The 21,063-nt window shown below is 37.4% G+C and overlaps 2 long non-coding RNA genes and 1 pseudogene across 5 annotated transcripts; 1 reads left to right on the top strand and 2 right to left on the bottom strand.

The window, feature by feature from the left end:
* Positions 1 to 5,809: 5,809 nt before the first annotated feature.
* LOC126796841 (putative nitric oxide synthase) lies at positions 5,810 to 7,659 on the bottom strand (annotated as a pseudogene).
* Positions 7,660 to 9,269: 1,610 nt separating this feature from the next.
* On the top strand, positions 9,270 to 10,471 carry LOC126797782 (uncharacterized). 2 transcript variants are annotated; one of them, XR_007672466.1, is made up of 4 exons: positions 9,270 to 9,302; positions 9,449 to 9,594; positions 9,742 to 9,887; positions 10,326 to 10,468. It is a non-coding gene; the product is annotated as an uncharacterized LOC126797782 (long non-coding RNA). The 2 variants fall into 2 exon arrangements; XR_007672465.1 differs by lacking the exon at positions 9,742 to 9,887 and having other exon boundaries at positions 10,326 to 10,471.
* On the bottom strand, positions 9,442 to 10,537 carry LOC126797781 (uncharacterized). Of its 3 annotated transcripts, none has more exons than XR_007672462.1 (3): positions 10,389 to 10,537; positions 10,097 to 10,242; positions 9,442 to 9,511 (listed from the first exon to the last, which is right to left on the bottom strand). It is a non-coding gene; the product is annotated as an uncharacterized LOC126797781 (long non-coding RNA). The 3 variants fall into 3 exon arrangements; XR_007672463.1 differs by lacking the exon at positions 9,442 to 9,511 and adding an exon at positions 9,608 to 9,657; XR_007672464.1 differs by lacking the exon at positions 9,442 to 9,511 and adding an exon at positions 9,901 to 9,950.
* Positions 10,538 to 21,063: the final 10,526 nt, after the last annotated feature.

Here is a 21,063-nt window from a genome sequence, read left to right as displayed (position 1 = left end):
CGGTGGCGGTTAGTAATGGGGCTGATGATCTTTTGAGAATATCTCTCAATATGCAATTCTTCTGGATCAGGGCATGGGGGATTCCTCCCCTGTTTATGGAACCGGAGACAGGATTAGGATCGGGAATGCGATCGGGGAATTATAAAGAATGGAGGAGACGAAGCTTGGATTGTTTTTGGGTTCGAATTTGAAGGTATGTATCGGGCTTGATACGAATAAGCCACTTCGACGGGTTGCGCATGTTTAGCTCCCCGGCAAGAATTGAGGGTCGTGTTTTGATGTTGATTACATTGGGCTTCCGAATTTTTGTGAATATTGTGGTATCTTGTGGCATGATTCAAACTCTTATGTTCGTCATAAGTCCAGGGAGATTCAAGAAAAACAATTCGATTTGTGGTTGTGTGCGGAGAAAAAGGATGGCTGGCTGGTAGCTAGAGAGTCAAGGGAACAAGAGGTGTTGGAGGCTCCGTCACCGGAGCCAGTTAATTTCCATGGGGTTTTGGAGAAAAGCAATGGTGGCTGGAGGATGTCGGCACCGTAGCTCACGTTGTCTGGCTTTGTGAGGGATAGGGTGGAGTTTGAGGATGGGTCTATGGAGTATATTTCAGGGGAAAAAATGGTGATTGACCAGGAGGATACGGCGGCGGAGGGTGGCAAACGCCGTCGTGTGGGTGGTGTGTGGGGTATGCCGGTGGGAGTTCCTAGTTTTGTAGGAGAGTTTCGTTTGGGTTCGAATTTCAAACAAGGCGTGATTCAAGGGGAGCATTCACTTCTGGGTTTGCCGTTGTTAGAGTTGAATTTAGTTTCTGCGGAGATAGAGTTGGATGAAAGTGGGCATGAGATAAATTCGTCCGGGCCAGAATTAAAGGAGCTGGCTGATAATGTGGGCGGGAATGAAGTAGTGAGTTTTAATTCTAACTCTGATTTGGTTGTGGTGGGCCCCATGAGGGTAGTAGATGTTTTCTTATCTTCTCCAACTGTCACAAAAAAAGGAAGGTGGTTTTGGGCTTTTAAAAGAATCAACTAAGTCTATTTTGGGGAGTTAACAGCGGGTCGGATTGAATCCAAAAGCAGGCCGGGCTGGATCAAATCATGAGAGTAAGTCCAAATGGGGAGTGAGAGTTGACGGGCGGGGGGGGGGGACAAAGAAAGGCCGTGTAGGGGTGATCAAGGTCCCGGTTTCGAAAGCTGAAAAGTTTGAGTGTTTTTCTTTGCGCTCTTCCGTGATGGATCCGGTTTCGACCCATCACACACAATGAATGTTTTGTGTTGGAACTGCCAGGGGATTGGGAACTCCTGGACAGTTATAGGGCTTAAAGGGATAGTATATTTCATTCATCCCAAAATTATTTTTCTCAATGAGACGTTTTGAACAACAACAGAGATGGATGGTGTTAGGAATGAGTTATGGTGGCGGAACTTGATTTCGGTGGATTGTCATTTTACTGTTCGTCGAAACGGAAAGGGAGTTAGTCGAGCTGGAGGGTTGTGCCTTTTATGGTCTGATGAGGTGAAGGTGGCTCTTCAATCTTTATTGGATCACCATATTGATGTGGTGATTGGAACACCGGGGGAAGCAGATTGTTGGAGATTTTTCGGAGTTTATAGTTTCTCTAAGCCTGAGGAGCATATTCAAACGTGGAATCTTCTCCGACAATTGAGTTTGCACGGTAATTTTCCTTGGGTTGCAGGTGGTGATTATAATAGATTTGTGAACTAATTGATAAGCAATGTGGTCTTCGTAGAAAGGATAGGCATATGAATGACATGCATGATGCGTTGAATTTTTGTGATCTAGTTGATGTGAATTTTGTGGGTCCTCGGTTTACTGGGAGTGGTAGTAGGGGAGGAGAGGAGGTTAAGGTTCGGCTAGGTCGTTTCACTTCAACGTTGGCTTGGAGGGATTTATTTCCAGCTTCAAGAGTAAGATATCTAATCCTAGCGCTTCTGACCATGTTCCCAATTGTTCTAGAAGTTATGAAGGAGCGGCGGCCTAGAAGGAAACGTAAGAAAAGGTTCAAGTTTGAACAATTTTGGTTGGCAAAGGAAAGTTGTAAGTTGCTGGTGAAGGAAAGTTGGGATAGTGTGGTTGGGATTGGGTCTCTAGATTTATTTTCTCGAAAAGTTGTGCCTCACAAGACAAGCTTTGGAAAAGTGGAGTGTTGATCAATTCCAAGGCTTACGTCAAGAGATTGATGTGTTTTCTGCTCAACTAGTTACTTTTATGGAGGATTCTTTGTCAGTGGAGGTTAGTGGAGAGAGGGCGGCTCTTAAGTCAAAATTATATTCTCTACTTCAGAGGGAACATGTTTTGATTGTTTTCTGGAGGCAACGTGCTAAGGTCTTTTGGCTGAGAGATGATGATTTTAATACAAAGTACTTTCATCAAAAGACTAAAAATAGAAAGAAGAAGAATCGTATTTCGGGGCTGTTTAATATTAGTAGGAGTGGTGTTCTAGTCCGGCAGATATTGAGGCTGTGGTACTCAATTATTTTCAGGAACTTTTCACTACTTCTAATCCTTCAGAGTTTGATAATATTCTGGCAGGGATCCAATCGGTTATTTCTCAAAGTGATAATGTGTTGCTAACTAGGGTGAAGGGGATGCACTCGTCTAAATCCCCTAGCCCTGACGGTTTTTCACCTTGTTGTTACCAACATTATTGGGAGGTTGTAGGGGATGATGTTGTTTCGACAGTGACGAGGTTGTTTGGTCATGTGGAAGCGGTTAAAAGTGTGAATAAAATGTATGTGGCTCTTATTCCTAAAGTGGATTCTCCTCAATATATGCAGCAGTTGAGGTCGATCTCTCTGTGTAATGTCATTTATAAAATTGGTTCGAAAGTTTTGGCTAATCGATTGAAAGGTTTTCTTGATGGAATAATTAGTCCGTTTCAAAGTGCTTTTGTTCATGGATGCCTTATTTCTGATAATTCCCTTATGGCTTTTGAGGTGTCACATTATTTGAAATGGCGACGAAGTGGTAAAGTGGGTTACAGTGCTTTGAAATTAGATATGAGTAAAGCATATGATCGGGTGGAGTGGGTTTTCTTGGAGTAAGTGATGCGTAGGTTGAGATTTGGGGAGGAGTGGATTGGTTGGATAATGGATTGTGTGTCTACGGTGTCATATGCTTTTATTATTAATTGAGAGCCTCGGGGGCGAGTTGTTCCTTCACGTGGTTTGAGACAGGGAGATTCGTTATCTCCTTATTTGTTCCTGTTGTGTGGAGAAATTTTATCTCGTAGTATTCTGTATGCAGAAAAGTCTGGGGTACTTCATGGAGTTCGTATCTGTCGTGCAGCGCCTAGTGTGTCACATCTTTTCTTTGCCAATGATGCGTTTATTTTTTTCCAGGGTGGGAGAGAGGAGAGTGAGGTGGTGAGGTCTCTTCTGGAAAAGTATGAGGCTGCCTCTGGTCAGTTGTTAACTTCTCCAAAAGTTATATTTCTTTCAGTAAGAACGTTCATCCGTTTATGTGGGAAGGAATTGCCTTTATGTTGGGGGTTGAGATGGTGGAAAATCATGATAAGTACTTGGGGATTCTAACGGAACTTAGTTATTCCAAAGCGGAGTCGTTTACGTTTCTAAATGAGAAGATTCGTAATCAGACTAGTGGATGGAGAGATAAATGTCTGAGTGGTGCTGGTAAGGAGTTGTTGATTAAATCGTTTGCTCAATCTATTCCCTCATATGATATGAGCTGTTTTGAAGTGCCGAAATATATGTGTGATGAGATGCATCGTATTATGGCGAGATTTTGGTGGGGTGATGAGGATAGTGGGAAGAAGATTTATTGGCTCTCTTGGGAGAAATTATGTACCTCAAAAGGTGGCGGTGGTTTAGGGTTTCGCAATATGCATTCGTTTAATCTCGCACTTCTTGCTAAGCAGGGATGGAAGTAAGTGCATTAGCTTGATTCTTTTCTAGCGAGGTTGATGAAGGCTCGTTGCTTTCCAAAACATTCTTTTATGGCTGCAGAGTTGAAGGGTGGAGAATCATACGCATGGCGTAGTATCATGCAAGCAGTGAGGTGTTGAAATTGGGGCTTCGGATGCAGGTGGGTACAGGGGAGCAGATTAATGTCTGGTCGGACCCTTGGATGCCTATGCCTTCATCTTTTTCTCCCTATTATTAAATTATGGAAGGAACATAAGATCTTTTGGTGTGTGACTTAATTAATTTTGATGGTAAGAGTTGGAACTTGGAGTTGTTGGGGGATCTTTTCACGCTGAGGGAGGTAGAGACAATTGCAAACATTAAGCTTGGTCATTTGGCAAGTGATGATAGGTATGTCTGGCACTATGATAAAAAAGGCTTGTTTAATGTGAAAAGTGGGTACTATGTTTTCAACCAAGCTCTTCATACGTAGGAAGGGCCTCAACTTCTTTGGGAGTTAGTGGAGGAGTGAGTAAGCAGTATTGGTCTATGATTTGGAAAGCTAGAGTTCCTCTAAAAGTGAGAAATTTCGTGTGGAGGCTTCTTTGAGGTATAGTACCCACTCGGGCGGCATTAGTAAAGAGAAGAGTTGATATCAGTGAGCCTTATTTGTTGCTTGTGGATCCGAGCTTGAGAGGGATGTCCATTTATTTTAAAATTTGTCATGTTGTTCAGAGTATTTGGTTGCACGGTCCGCTGCACCTTGATGCTGCCTCTCACCAAGCTAGTTCTGTTAATGAGTGGGTGCTAGATGTGATCGATTCTATTGATGTTGATGCCAGAGATATGTTTTTCATGGGTTTATGGGCTATTTGGAATGAACGCAATAATGTGTTGTGGAAGGGGACATCTTTCCAACCTTTGAATATGATTAATTGGGTTTATAAAATGCTAGAGGAGTTTCAGTTTTTTCACCCTAAGGCTTTGGGAAAGAAGAAGAGAGCTCATGTTAAGTGGACGTCTCCTCCTAGAGGTCGATTGAAGCTTAATGTTGATGGTGCTTTTGATTTGAGTACCAATAGGGGAGGGGTTGGTGTGGTATGCCGTGATGAAGGTGGGAGGAGTATCACTGTGTTTGCTAAGTCCTATCTATATGCACACTCAGCTCTTGCTATGGAGGCTGAGGCGTGTAGAGAGGGTTTGCTTCTTGTTATTAGCCAAGGATGGGGAAACATTGACGTTGAAAGTGATTCTTCTGTGTTAGTAACTGCTCTTAATTCTTCAAGATCGGATTTATCGGAGGTGGGTCGTATCATAGAGGATTGTAAGAGGTATCTACTTGCCTTGCCTTCTTCTTCAATATGACACATATTCCGGGAAGCAAATTGTGTTGCAGATCGCCTTGCATACTTTGCTTGCAATGGTTCTATTCATAGTGTTTGGGTTGAGGCGTCTCCTGACATTATACAAGATGTGCTCTACGAGGATATCAGTGTTATTTATACTGTAGTACGGGGTCTTGGTGCTATGTCCCCCCCCCCCCCCCCCCCCGGTTGCAAAATGATTTCCCTTTCAATAATACTTGCGACACCTAGCTTGCGTTAAGTGTTCTGCCTTCAAAAATAAAACTATAAACCTGAAAAATTGTAAGAACAATTAAATTCTAAAAATTTAGTTTAAATGTAAAATTAGAAAAAAATTATTATTATTAATTTATATAGATAATCATGGTTATACCATAGTTAATCTATAACATGTGTCATTTAACTAGATAAGTGGGCATGAGGTTGGTCAAATAAAAGTGGTCGTCAGAATTCCTACAAGAATATTTATGAGAAAAAACATTGGTGGAGTATACAAGAATTTATGCAATCGTTCAATTGTCTATTTATTAGGGTAAAATAATAAAATAATAGATATGTTAGTTCTTAACTAGGCTGCATGGAATCGGAAGCGGGGACGAGGAAGCGAAGCGTTTGGAAGCGCGGAAGCGTTTTTTTTCAAAATTTCTTGGAAGCGGGGACGTTTCGGAAGCGCGGAATAAAATAATATATAATTAAAGATATTAACTTGTATATATAATAGTAAAAAAACAAAAAAATAGCAAATTCAAAGTCATTATCCGATTCATAGCAAATTCAATGTTATTGTTACACAACCAAATAAACTCAATAAAAATAAAGACAATACTACTTAATAAGTGTAATTTGCAATTTATCCTAAAAGAAAAGGAAAAGAGAATAAGTGAACAAATGCTAACATCTACTAACATCAACTAATAAGACTTTCAACTCTTCTGTATCACCACAATACAAACAGCAGCAATCAACCGTATGTCACCGAAATTCATCACTTTGCAATCAATACGGAAGCAGATAATATAAACTATCAAAGGTGCAAAAGATAATAGGTCAATCCAAGGTAGCACCAACTAGAGGATGATAAATTCAGAGGTCAAAACAAGACCCTGACAACTCTTTCATTTTTTCTTCCTTTAACATGCATACTCAATGCTGAACAAGAAGCTCACCGTAACTACAACAATGACTCAGTTTGAAGTTCATCAAGAAGCCATTGATGGATGGTTTAATATGTAATCTATTTCATCCGCTGGCCATAATTATTTAACTGATATCAATGGCTTTAGTCAAGTTATTGAATTTCATAATGCAGATGCACATTAACTTAGAACAAAATACCTTCTTTTCCTTTTGAATCTCTGATACAACTCTAGCTACTCCAACCAAAGACCTCGAACTCATCAGATGAACACTCATAACACTGCCAACAAGCAGACACATACACTTTTCAGATTGAAACTATATGCATTAGTAAAAGCATGGCCAAGGTAACAAATCTTACTTAAGCTTCTTCTTTACAGTGGCCTCCAAAACCCAATCACCAATACAATTAAAATCAGTCCCTTTCGGAAGCAAATCAATCTGTCATTACAAACTCCAATTAGAAAGCCGCATTCATCAACGCCACATTAAGTACTAATCACCATCTTAGTACCATAGTAATCACTAACATTATAGGGTTCGCACCGGCCAAATCATGCACACGAGCCAAAAAAAACTACCGTTGAAGTCCACAATATCAACCTACATTCCAATATCCATTTAAAAAAATAACCAACATTGCTCAACACAACTCACTCGAAACAAAATGCCAGCAAGTAGAGTATACCAATTTCACTATCAAGGCTCTCTCGTAGAGCAAATGCGAGAGCTTCTCCCGGAGCTGCTCCGCCATGATGAACTGTGGCCATGAGAAAGCAGCTTGCATCTTCCACATATCAGAGTCCTAAGCTGCTGGTGCTTCTTCTTCTGCACATCAAAATACACAATCAACATAAACTACATTTCCACATTTGATTCTATCAAAGCCAAAACTGGAGCGAAATTACGAAACAGTATATCAAAATTGAACGCAGTGTATACCAAAACGCATAAGTCACGGGGTCGGAATAACTCGGAGTCTGTAACGGAGCTCCACAGCCATAGCAGCAAGTGACCGCGGTGGAGAGCTTCAGCGGCTTCTCTTTAAGCCCCTTCTTCTTCTTTTCCTGAAGGAGGAGCTTAGAGGCGGCGTCGGAGCGGCGGCTATCGAGATAACGGTCGCCGGTGCCTTCGGGTTCGGGTGAGCGGGGCTCCAAGAGAGGCGGAGGATGAGAGTGGGGTAGTTGTGGGCGTTGATGGGTTTAGGAGGATTTGGTGGATGATGCTTCCACCCTTCCCAATTGCCCACGCTTCCTTCTAGCCTATTTGACGCTTCCATATCGCTTCCAAACCACATTTGTCTCGGAATCGCGCTTCCGACCGCTTCTGGCGCGCTTCCGATTCGCTTCCGCTTCTGAAGCGCGAAGCGCGACTGCATGCAAGCTTCCGTGCTTCTTAGGTTCTTAATTCAATAGCATTGAAACCTATTGACTTTATGATAGTAAAGATAAATTGGGAGAATCAAAGACGAGAAATCATCCACTTCATTCTTCGGTTTCACTTCCATGAAGTTTGAGCTCTTATTCAAAAACAATTTCCTAATTGTCATTGAGGTTTTTCAAAATTTTATCATAATTTTTATTAACATAATAATGTTTTCTTAAAGAAGTTAATAATTTATGGCATACTTGTTATATAATTGGACTTGGTTTGGTCTACGAATGAGGGCGAATTGACGTTGAGAGATCACTTAAGATGACTCTTACAAAAGTTCAAGTTCGACTGTAATGAGCCCAACCCGAACAAATGAAACTTGGGGTGTGTTTGGCGCAGCTGTGACTTATAAGATAAGTTGACTTATACTTATTTCTGAGAATAAGTTTCTGATAAGTTAAGTAGCTGACTGTTTGGTAAACTGGCTTTTTTAAGTGACTTTTAGTGGCATAAGTTGTGCAGAGTGTTTGGCAAACTTAAACTGGCTTATGCTTTGTATTTGTATAATGACAATTTTGGACACCAAATAATTTAAAATATTTTTTTTATTTTCCAAGAGTATATTTTCTTTCTTGATTCTTTGCAAATACAATATGAATTTTTAACTTCTTTTTTTATCTATCACTACCCTTTTACATTAGTATTTTAATTTTTACTTTCTCATTGACTTCAAGTAAAATTAATAAATGTTCTATGTTTTCTTATACTTAATAACAAAACACATTTGTCATTGACACAAATAATATTAAAAATATCTTAACACATTCAACTAAATTACAAAACCAAATAACAATATATATATATTTCATTTGCATCAAATAATTTCATATTATACGCGCACTCATCAAACTTTGAGTGATTTCATTTCTTATTGCTTCAATTTCCCGTGCATCATGACCATGCTCATTTTCCCCTCCATCATGATCCATCTCTACCTCATCATTTGGTATGTCAACCACCATTTCTGCCCAACGAACAAAATGGGCATCACGATTTGCATGTCTTCTTATATAATTATGAAGAGTCATGGTTGCAATAACAATCTTCACTTCTTTGCTCAAATGACTATTTGGTTGATTATTAGCCTCCACCTCCTTGATAACTAAGTCACAAAGTAGGTCTACTAATACCGGATTCCATACGGCTGATCCCATCTATATAACACATGAGGATTGACATAAATTAACATGAAACATACAAACATATATAAATTTGTACATGTATATATCTAATTTGTACATGGTTGATGTTCAAGTATCTTAGTGTTCTTCATTTTGGTCCAGTACGTTAGTTGTTCTTATATAGTACACAAATATGCATAGCACATATGAACTATGATGATCTATATTAGTGTTCTTATATTATGAAACAGCCAAAACTCTAGTAATTAAGTGGACCATGGAGCTGATTAAGTGGACCATGGAGCTGATTACTACCCCTAGTAAACTTTAATTTTTTGCATCTAAGTTGATTTTTCTCCGTTTTAAGGTGTGTTATGGCCTTTAGAGATACTGTTTTTCAAGTTTAATACCCCCAGTAGAAGTTTACCACCTCTAGTAAACTTTAGTAAATTTTTTACTAACCCCAGTAAACTTTATTTTTTTGCATCTAAGTTGATTTTTCTCCATTTTAAGGTGTGTTATGGCCTTTAGAAATACTGTTTTTCAAGTTTAATACCCCCAGTAGAAGTTTACTACCTCTAGTAAACTTTAGTAAAAATTTTACTAACCCCAGTAAACTTTATTTTTTTGCATCTAAGTTGATTTTTCTCCGTTTTAAGGTGTGTTATGGCATTTAGAAATACTGTTTTTCAAGTTTAATACCCCCAGTAGAAGTTTACTACCTCTAGTAAACTTTAGTAAAATTTTTACTAACCCCAGTAAACTTTATTTTTTTTTGCATCTAAGTTGATTTTCTCTATTTTAAGGTGTGTTATGGCCTTTAGAAATACTGTTTTTCAAGTTTAATACCCCCAGTAGAAGTTTACTACATCTAGTAAACTTTAGTAAAAATTTTACTAACCCCAGTAAACTTTATTTTTTTGCATCTAAGTTGATTTTTCTCCGTTTTAAGGTGTGTTATGGCATTTAGAAATACTGTTTTTCAAGTTTAATACCCCCAGTAGAAGTTTACTACCTCTAGTAAACTTTAGTAAAATTTTTACTAACCCCAGTAAACTTTATTTTTTTTTGCATCTAAGTTGATTTTCTCTATTTTAAGGTGTGTTATGGCCTTTAGAAATACTGTTTTCAAGTTTAATACCCACAGTAGAAGTTTACTACCTCTAGTAAACTTTAGTAAAATTTTTACTAACCCCAGTAAACTTTATTTTTTTGCATCTAAGTTGATTTTTCTCCGTTTTAAGGTGTGTTATGGCCTTTAGAAATACTGTTTTTCAAGTTTAATACCCCCAGTAGAAGTTTACTACCTCTAGTAAACTTTAGTAAAATTTTTACTAACCCCAGTAAACTTTATTTTTTTTGCATCTAAGTTGATTTTCTCCATTTTAAGGTGTGTTATGGCCTTTAGAAATACTGTTTTTCAAGTTTAATACCCCCAGTAGAAGTTTACTACCTCTAGTAAACTTTAGTAAAATTTTTACTAACCCCAGTAAACTTTATTTTTTTGCATCTAAGTTGATTTTTCTCCGTTTTAAGGTGTGTTATGGCCTTTAGAAATACTGTTTTTCAAGTTTAATACCCCCAGTAGAAGTTTACTACCTCTAGTAAACTTTAGTAACAACAAAATTTGACCTCTCTATTAGAGTTGCTCTAAACAAACTAAACATACAATTTCTGGTAATCTTCTAGTTGAACACAACAAACTGTAATGCCAATGTTTACATTGTTTCTACTCTCTCTCTCTCTCTCTTTTTCTCTCTCTATTCACTATTGGAAGTAGTACAAACCAAATTCCACAGCAGAATAACAATTTATTAATAGTATATTATAGAGCAGCTGGTTCCTCTCCAAATTGGTGAAAAGTTAGCTCTCATTTCTTATTTGTGTGTGTGTGTGTTGCCATGTTTATATGTTCAACTGTACAAGCTGAAATGTAAGAGGATTAAACTTGCTGATGATGATCCTATAACCTAGAATTCTATGATGCCTAAAAAAAAGAGGACAAGTAGAGGAATCAATTAGAGTAGATATGAATCTATATACAATCACCATTACAATTACAAACTTCTTGACTATATTATAGAGTACATCTGATGGAATTATTTTGTATCATTTTCAAGAATGATATACAATAGAGTAGTACACTTGTAAAGAAATTCAATTTCAAAGACAGAAACACTAGATCTCACACATATATAATTTCAATCACTAATCAAAACCCAGAAACAAAAAGAGAAGAAATGAGGAACAAGGGGGAGAAATAAGTTGTTTACCTCTTGAGCAGCTGCAAACCTCAAAGATGGAAAGGAGAACTGAAAAATGGAGGCACACCAGGAGACTACCACGAAATAAAAGAGAAATGGAGGCGCTCTGCAGGTAAGTTTTCTGTTCATCTGAGCTTTTATATTGGTAAGTTAGTAATTTTCAGCTATAGTCAAGGGTACCCAATGTCATTTTTGAAGTTCACTTAATTCCCGAAACGAAAACGCGGTGACTTATAATCATAAGGAAGGAGTCACTCACTTTTGCTTATTCCTCATAAATGACTTAGGCTTTTAAGATAAGTAAGTTCTTTATGCTTTTACCAAACGGGTATTCTCCTCATCTTATAAGCTAAGGAGCTTATAAGCTTCCCCAAACGCGCACTTGATCCTCCACGCGTCTCTAAAAATATTGGTTCAAGAATGCATTATGTTTGTATTTCATCATGTTGAGCCAAACAAGCAAAAGAACCATCATGCATGGTGTCAGGATTCAAGCTAGAATGCACTAGAGTTGTTTAATTTTTCACCTTCACGCTTGGATGTGGAGATGTGTACTACAGTACCAACCCTCTTCGGCTATGTAATTATTGGACTATCACCTATCACCTATCACCTATCAACATACCAACATACTTATTAGTTTATTACCAAAAGTGACGAGTATCAACGAACAAGACGCAGCATTTGTGGCCATGAGTGATCGATCATGGGCAGGGCCGTCTCAAAGTAGTAGGAGGCCTGTGTGAAAATGAAATTACGGCGTTAATTTTTTGAAAGATCTTACACAATATATGCCTAAATATATTATTAAAATCATTAGTTGCAAATATCATTGTAAATTTCAGTTGCAAATAAGCAAAAAGATACAATTTTTTTTATTTAATTTGAGCCTAATCATATATTTTTAGAGTTTAACAAAAACAATGGCATTTATTTTTAGTAAAATATCAATTAAAAATAGAAAAAAATATATGAAAAAAGAAGAAGATTAAGGATAAGTAATATATCTACCCAACGAATCAAGAAAAAAAAATAAGATAATGGAAATTAAAAAAAATGATGAAAATGTGGTAAGAGAATTACTCTCCGTAATCTTCCGGTGTATTTTGTCCTAAATAATATAGGTTAATCTAGATAAGGAATGGTATATTATCTCTTATTCAACTGTATACTCAATGTAATGCTTATATATAAGGTCTCCTCATCAATCAATAAAGATGACGTTTCTCCCTATTTCGATGCGTATTACATTCTTCTATAACACGTTATCAGCACATAGTTTTATCCCTGAGTTCCTAGGTCTAGAACCCTAATTTCTGAAAAAAAATTCTTCTGTCATGAAAATAATTCGATAGAAGAAGACGCAAAATTTCTTCTGCCATGAAAAAATTAGACAGAAGATGAAGAAAATTTTCATTCTGCTGAAATAATCGCAAAAAAAATAATTTGATGTTGCCTAGTGTCGGCACGCCTCCCTGTCTCCGGTTTCCAGATCGCAGCTGCGTGCTTCACTTAGAGACAACGACGCCGCTCCAGATCTTCCCGGACCCAACCGGTCTTCAATGACCTAGCGCCTGACGCCTGGCTCGATCTGACACGCTCCTTCCCGGACTGGCGTCTTTCGCTCTTCGACGTTCGCCCTCAAACCAACATCCTTTGAGCCTCCCCAACGTCGCTTGCATACTCCGACGCCACCAAGCGGCCTTGAAGGTCGTCAAACCCAGATCTATGACGTCCTTTGAGATTTCTGAGCACGATCGCAGGCCCTCAACCCGACCCGGTTGGTCTTCTCTGACCTAACCATGACAGAGGTTTTACCTCTTGGTAAATAAGGGCATGGTAATTTTGCCCATGGTAAAAAGTATTTTAACCTGACACATTAATCTTTTAATTTATTTTACTATTTAATATATGGATTATTTATTTATGATACTAACAATTATTTTTTATTTTTATGAAATTTATCACAATATGATACAAAATCAAATAACGAGAGTCACTTCGCGACGCATTCATGGATTTAAGCATGACCGTGGAAATTAAGCTAGAGCAATATATATGTTGTTTTTTTTGGCAAACAACTAAGTATATTTTAAATTAACATTGCTGCTTTCATGCAATCTACATTCCTCTGAATTTTGTCTTTCATCAGGGACTTTCAATCTCAATTTCCTTTTCAACCCGATTCTTTTGCTTCTCGAGTGGTATACAAGGATATGATTCCCCTGGTACCAAGTTTTAGGAGCGGCTAGGAATGCCATTGTTACCATCTGTAGCCGTTGTGTATAACTACATGTTTGAAAAAAAAAGGACAAACATTTGTTTGCGATAGAAATTGTCGCTTATACTACCGGTTTGTGACTGAAATTGTCACTTAAATCATTGTGACGGAAATTGTTAGGGTTTATTGAATTGAGTTACCATATTATGGGACTTGACCTCAAATTTAGTACTTGAAAGTTGTATCGTATTGATACCAATGAATCTTCCCTCTTGTTAACTGCAACATGCGCCTGAAATTTGGCATTTTCATGTTAGATGTATTTATGCACCTAGTCCGAATTAATTTCATATGGTGCAACATCATTTCATTGACAGACAAAAACAATATGGTCAAAATATACAAGAGTTAGATATGAGAAATTCTTGAAACAAGACACTCATTATATGGAAAAACATGAGAATATCTTCTCACAATTACGGATTTTTAAAACAATTAAACATTGCGGTTATAAAATGAAATAAATGAAGCATAAATGCTTCGGTTAATAGTCTGAATGACTACAAATCCATGTATTTTCCCAAGTTTTGTGAATGTATTCACCGCATAAGTGTGAATATTGTTACTTAGTCATTACACTTTGAATTGATTTCAATGTCAAGATCTCAATCCGATTGTTGGTTATAAAATTCTGATGTAGTTCAAGTAAAAAAACATACGAGAATGTCTCGATGCATTTATGGTTTCATTACCAAAAGCAATATGTTAATGCAATGTAACGCATTACATACTACATGGCACTACCTACATAAGTCCACGGTTTTAATTGTGGCATAAGTCAGGCTTACACGATCTTTATGTGGCGCAATGCACACTTATATGATCTTTGATGCTGTTATTATACATCTGTTTTGGTTCTCCACAATCTTTGGCGGACTAGGTCATCATCTATTGATTTTGATCAATACTTTGCAAACTAGCATTGCAAAACGCCGAAGGATTCCGAGCCATGAGCTTTTGCTCTCGGCTTTTCTTCGAACTGACAATGGTTGTTGTAGCATATTTATGCTTCATTGGCATGATGAAGCCTTGATTGATGTCTTATTATGACATGTTTCCACCGTTCTAAAATATGGTGATGTTTTCACAAAGTTCGAATTGAACTCATGCTCGTACAAGATTAGGGGAGTCGCAAACTATAACAGGTTCACGAGTTACGGCCTTAGCAGTATCGCCAAGATGTTCCATCTGCCGCCCGGTTTTACCCCTAATGGCATAAAAATTTGGCCGAGCCCCTAGGCCATTGGCAGCCCCCCTTGCCGAGACCCATGAAGCCCCCGCACAGCCCCTCGCGCAACCTCTCTCACACGGCATCTTCACGAACTCCTAACCGTTTTGGCTCTATTGTTTTAACGCGGGAAACCCTTTTTGGGTATGCCTAGGCAACACCGATCCTTGTATTTGGATATGGTGTATATGCATGATATTTGCATGTCAAAATCACTCGTGAATGACGTTTGAGGGTCTAAAACCCTTAAGTAACGTTAAGCGGCCATTCGGGACTATATCAATGCACTTGTCGAGCTTTATATTGTGATATTTATACGTCTTGACCTAAGACTACTTGTCTCTATATTCTGATTTATGAATATGTTAAAGAGACGTTGATTGCATAACTAAATGAAAGCTATTAATGGATTTAATTTTTAATCCATTGTCACTACAATGACTATGTCATTACAAAAGAATCAAAGAGTGGTTTAGTGCTCGAGTTTATATGCCTTATGACATTATGATTCAAGTCACATGCTTTTATGAATTAAGAGAGCAATCGAACCTATGAAATGGTTTTTGTCATAGTAGTTGTCTACGTTGATGAATTCACAACGATACCAACATAAAAATTGGTGAGACGATAAGCTACTTGAAGACAATCATTGTGCCAACATTATTTATCATCTACAAACTCATTGTGAAAGAGTTCCTATGTATTGCTTCTAATGATGTAGCGCATCTCATGAGTCGAAATAGTGTGAATTGTATTCTTTCACAATACTATGATGCCGAATAATGAATCGATGAATCGTTTAGGCTATTCTTTTGAGCAAAGAAGTTAAATGGATTAATAAAATTCCTCTAAAGTAATGGAGATGTAATCTATGCGTTAATAGGTACATAAGCACTCTCTATGATCTTTCATTGACTATGCTCAATCTCCAAGCCTATTTTTTAGCAAAATTAAAATTTAGGAGTAACATACACCCTCCTGCGCTAAAGAGAATGAGGATACAGTATGTTGTGGTGATACATATATAATGGTTAAACTCAAACTATAACATTTAGATGTTATGAAGCACTCAAAACAATGACAAAAGTTTAAAGAGCCTAAAATTTTAGAATTTACAGATTGCGGACTTGTCATTGTGAGTACCGGTTCACCACTTTTAGGTGGGATATTGAGGTGCTACTTGCGGCCCCTGATTCCTAACATCTAAGCCTACCTACTCACACAATTTGAGCCAATTTGGAGATCCGGAACATGGTGAACCGCTTGACACAAGTGGTCACTGACCTCCGGCGAGTATTCCGGCCGGTTCGGTGCCTTTCCGACCGATTCCGACAGTGAGGCCGGTGGCATTGGATTCTTAACACCCATGTTTACTTGCTCCTAACGTATGGTAGCATTCAGGGTTCGGAAAGTTAGTAAACCATTTAAGGAAGTGTAAAACACAGGTTCAGTATTGGTTGTTGATGTGCCTAGGCTTCCAACGGATCAACAATTCGAACCATAAGCTATGGCTTGTAGCGTGTCTTATTTTACGGTATCCATCTATACCACCATAATTTATGTTATGGTTGTAACAATTTTCATGTTTGTTAACGAATTATGTTAACGGCTTATCGTTCACATATTTTTTGTACCAAATTGCGTATCTACAAGCGCATAATGATGGGTTATTTGATGTTGAATTTTGTCTTTAAATAAGACATGAACTTCCACATATGTCCGATTATATAAAGACTGTTAGGTTAATATTAACCTAGTAATGTTTGCTTTATTCATATTCTTTTACTTTATATTTTTATATATTTATCTATTTCTTATTACGTTTCCTACTCATGCTAGGAAAATGTGCAAATGATCGGAAACACGTCAAAATGAGTGGATTTAGCGCACATTCTGGATTCGGGTGAAAGTTTCAAGCCAAAAAGAGCAAATGTGGAGATTTTACAAGAAAACAAAAGTCAACGCCGGAAAATGATGGTTAAAATCCGGTGATGAGAATGTAGTTGCCAGAAATGGTGGTGGATGAAGTCAATAAGTCAATAGAGCATTGGTGAATCATGAATTGTGGATTTTAATTTACAATTCAAATTCAAATTAAATAGAAGAAGACAAATGAAGGAGACCATTTTAAGAACAAGATCCACAATTTGTGCTCCACGAATTGGGGATTTAAATTTAAATTCAAATTTAAAATAGAAGAAGACAAATGAATGAGACAATTTCAAGAACAAGATCCACAATTTATGCTTCCACATTTGTTCACAATATCTAACAATTCATCTCCTTACATCTCCACCGTTCATTTGTGACCCTAAGACCTTTAAATACCCTCATTCTTCCCAAATTCGTACAACTTGCTTTACCACACTAAAACTCCATCAAAACTTCATCTTTTCCATAGTTTTAACATAGTTTTCTTAGGCCTAAGTCATAGATATCAAGTTGTGTAGAGACAAGTGTACAGTGTCTTGGGTTTTCACCAAAAACCAAAGATCCTTTACACGTTTGATCAATCACAAACTTGTTTCATAGATTTGGGTTAGAGTAAAGAGTTGTGATAGTGTGAGGGTTTTACCAAAGCCATACTCACTTCACTCTCTTCATCTTCTACTCATAATCAGCATCAACCATTGTTCGTTATTCCTAGATTGTGTGGATAAAGTATGGTGTTCATGGAGTTCTTCTTTTGTTAGAACCCATTAATACCATACTTAGAAGCACTTTCTTTCTTATTACATCTTTGTGGATAGTGAACCTTTAAAGGTACGGTTTGATATCATTTGTACCAAACCCTTGGTAATCTCTTCTGTCTTTACTCTACTTCTCTTTTGATGTATATCATTGTCAAGAGTTTGTTGTATTTAAGGGGTTGTGAGTAGTTGGATTTGAGGCTAGGCTAGCCATAGCCAAACTCATGTGCTAATGAATTCATTTTACTCTTAATTGATGTTGATGCATGTTGAATTTATGTTCTTCTACACTTAAAATGCTTACTAAATGTGTTGCTAGTTTTGTCACCTAGAAACATGTTAAATCCGTGAACTTGATGAATTGGAACTTGAACTTGACAACTTCTTAAATTTGTGAGCATGGGTAGCCTTTAGGTGGTAGCTTAGTGTTTCTTACTGGAAATATTAAGTTGCTTGAATTTTTTACCTTGAACTTAATGCTTGTGTCATGAGTGTAATTACTCTAATGGGGTGTTATGCCTGTGGTACATTGCCCACTTGTATTATAAGGTAATATAATTGGGACTAAGGTTGTGTGATTTAATTTGGCTCTAAAAGACTTTGTTAAATTCCATGATTAGTTAGTTTCTTGGTAGCTTCACCAAAGCACTAGGGAGAAGTTTTTAAACATGTTTATGCATTATTCTTGAGTTACATTTGTGCATGAGTAAGGCTATGTACAATGCCTAAGTCTCTACTCTTCTTTTGATTATATCTTTACATTTACCTTTCTTTGTTGTTTTTGTGCAATAATTAGTTTGCTTAGCTTAATTCTAAAATCAACCAAGCCGATTCACTACCACTTGTTAATACCATCTCCATGACTCTTAGCTTTTAAAAGGCTAAGGTTGTGAACTTGTAAATAGTTAGAATGCATGTTTTTTTAGTTTTTCTTGCGGAAATCTAGTTAGAATTGAGTTTCTCCCAATCTCTTGGGTACAATACTCTACATTTTCCCTTTTTAAACTTGACCTCCTATATTTGGGAGTTGGTAGCTTCACACACAAATACACATAATCATACATAAGTGATGCAACCAACAAATACATTAACATGCGATATGGTTTGATCACTTTTGGTAAGGCAGTCTCCCTGTCGTTAGGGGGAGATAAGTACAAGTTTGTTCAAGTTCAACGATTTGGTTTTTTCGTGGTTAGTCTTACTGTGCCTCATCATGTTCCTAATAGTCCTACAAATGGAAGTGACGAGATTAGAGATACATGCTGCAACTATGCCTATAAAGATTGATGTCCGACAGATGGACATGTAGTTACTCTTTGTTGGTGACGTGGTGACGTGGTGATGTGGTGACTCCACAAATGTGGTAGATGGTGTCACTAGGCCGTGGTTCTTACGAAAGTGTAGAGAGACCACTTGGTTCGATAATACCTGTTGAATGCGAGTTATGACACAACTTGATTTATGATCAATGATACTCACTCGTTTGTTTTCTTGAATGATGGTTATCATTGGGGGACACCTCAATATCAATACTAATCCAAATGAGACATATCAAAGAATGATGATGTTGAATGAGTTTGATGTCAAACCATACATCCTCTGTTGAAGTAAAATTTTAACATTGTAGATTGGCCTACATGGAAAGTGCTATCTGGCAGGAATTGATGGTGATGATCGACCCATGTCACAACCATAGCATTCTGGAAAGCCGTAGGATCCAGTTTTAACAAAAAGATAGGTCATTGGTCAGGTAATGCCAACACCGCATGTGTAAATCCTATCGGTTATACCTTTATTAGGTGTAGTGAAAAAGATAAAAGTTTAGACTCACCTTATGATGCAAACTCTCTAGCAAAACGCCATGAAATCAAATATGAGACGGCTTGTTCTCATAATACATTGTCAGTTAAGTAGTTTCCAAAACAACTGAATTTGTAGCTTATGGTCACATATCATCTTTGTTAGGACCAAGTTAAGAGATGAAGATAAAGATTCTAAATAGATTGGTTTTAACCTAATTCAAGTGCCTCCAGAGCATGGAGTGCGATAACTTGATAAAGGTAGAGATATTAAAATGAAGTGTGATGGACTCTTGATGAACTAAGAGCCAAATTCTACTTTCTGAAACTCCTTTCTCAAAACTCAAGGCTCACCACTCTGACAATGCAGGAGAATTCACTTCGAAGACTTTTTATTGCATAGCCGGGATTGCACATCCCCGTAACCCCATGTTCATTCTGCATGAATGGATGAGCATGAGCGACAATTAAGCAGTTAAAGCTTATAGCTAGGGCCCTCGTTATGCATAAGCAAATTTACCCATAACTGTCTGGGGATATAAAATATTGCATGCAGTTGTACCTTAGGAATGAAAAGATATTGAGAATATTTAGGTCTCGAAAATGATAACCGTTATTGATGATGTTGTTCATCAATTGGCTAAAGGCAACAAGGATGTTAAACCAATATCTACAAGTATTCCATGAATCAGTTGACGTCATAAAAGATATGTTTCTGGTGGATGAGCGATGATAATCTTAAGAGATGAAACTCTCCATATTTAAGTATGATACATGTATGCATGTACTCGTTGTAATATACTTGACTCGACATCTCATTCGGTTTAAACTCGTAAGACCAAGATAATGGCTGAGTGTGCCCACACATATGTCAATGCTTGATCACAACACGTTATGACATCAAATCCTATATCCCAACACAAAAGACACTTTAATGAAGCGATTTCAGAATCTGCCCAGATTCGTATGTCAACTTCCACGAGACCCATAGGGCAACTCACTCGTTGGAAAATTGTGAGTTTGGTATAATTGGATAGATCTATGTGTCTACTTTCCAGAAAAATCAACCATTCGATCATATCTATTATACTGAGTGAGTTATAACTGTTTTAGTAAAATAGGACAGATTTGTCCGGAAACTACAATTAAGTCAACTTCGACCGAGCTTTGTGATCAGCTCAGAACGAACTAGGTTATGAACCATATGTCATTGGAAAGCTACTGGTGTCTACTTTCTAGAAATTTTAACGGTTTGTTTATACCTATTGCAAGAAGTTATTATTGCTTAAGTGCGTGAAGGTCATACCACGCGTGAATCTGATTTTCATTCCAAACTCTTGTTTGAGTTGTCATGCAATTCTCTTTCTTTTGATCCATGTACGGATAAGTGTACATGTATGATTTAAGAATATTTGGCGAGATTTGATATTCAAATCATTGACCCATTGCTACTTTTGAAGAATGTGAAGAGCGTTCGTATACACTACATATCTAAACTCCAAGATTTAGTTACCGATTAAGGGGAGTTGTTTTGCAGACTTTAGGGGGAGTATATACCACAAGTTATCTTCAATTGTAGTTAGTGCATTGTTCTCTTTTTCCCTTCGACCAAGCTTCTTATTTTATCCAAGAGGTTTTTTTTTTTGCTTGGCAAGGTTTTTACCAAGGCAACGGGTATGCACCATGACACATTAGGATCGCGATACAAGGGGGGAGTGTTGTAGAAGAATTACTCTCCGTAATCTTCCAGTATATCTTGTCCTAATTAGTATAGGTTAGTCTAGATAATATTGATATATAATCCCTTATTGAACATGATACTCAATGTAATGCTTATATATAAGGCTTCTTTATCAATGAATAAAG

This window comes from Argentina anserina, chromosome 6 (assembly GCF_933775445.1).
Source record: "Argentina anserina chromosome 6, drPotAnse1.1, whole genome shotgun sequence".
Classification (NCBI taxonomy): Eukaryota; Viridiplantae; Streptophyta; class Magnoliopsida; order Rosales; family Rosaceae; genus Argentina; species Argentina anserina.
The sequence above is the reverse complement of the archived record's forward strand: the minus strand, read 5'-3'. Positions and strand labels throughout refer to the sequence as shown.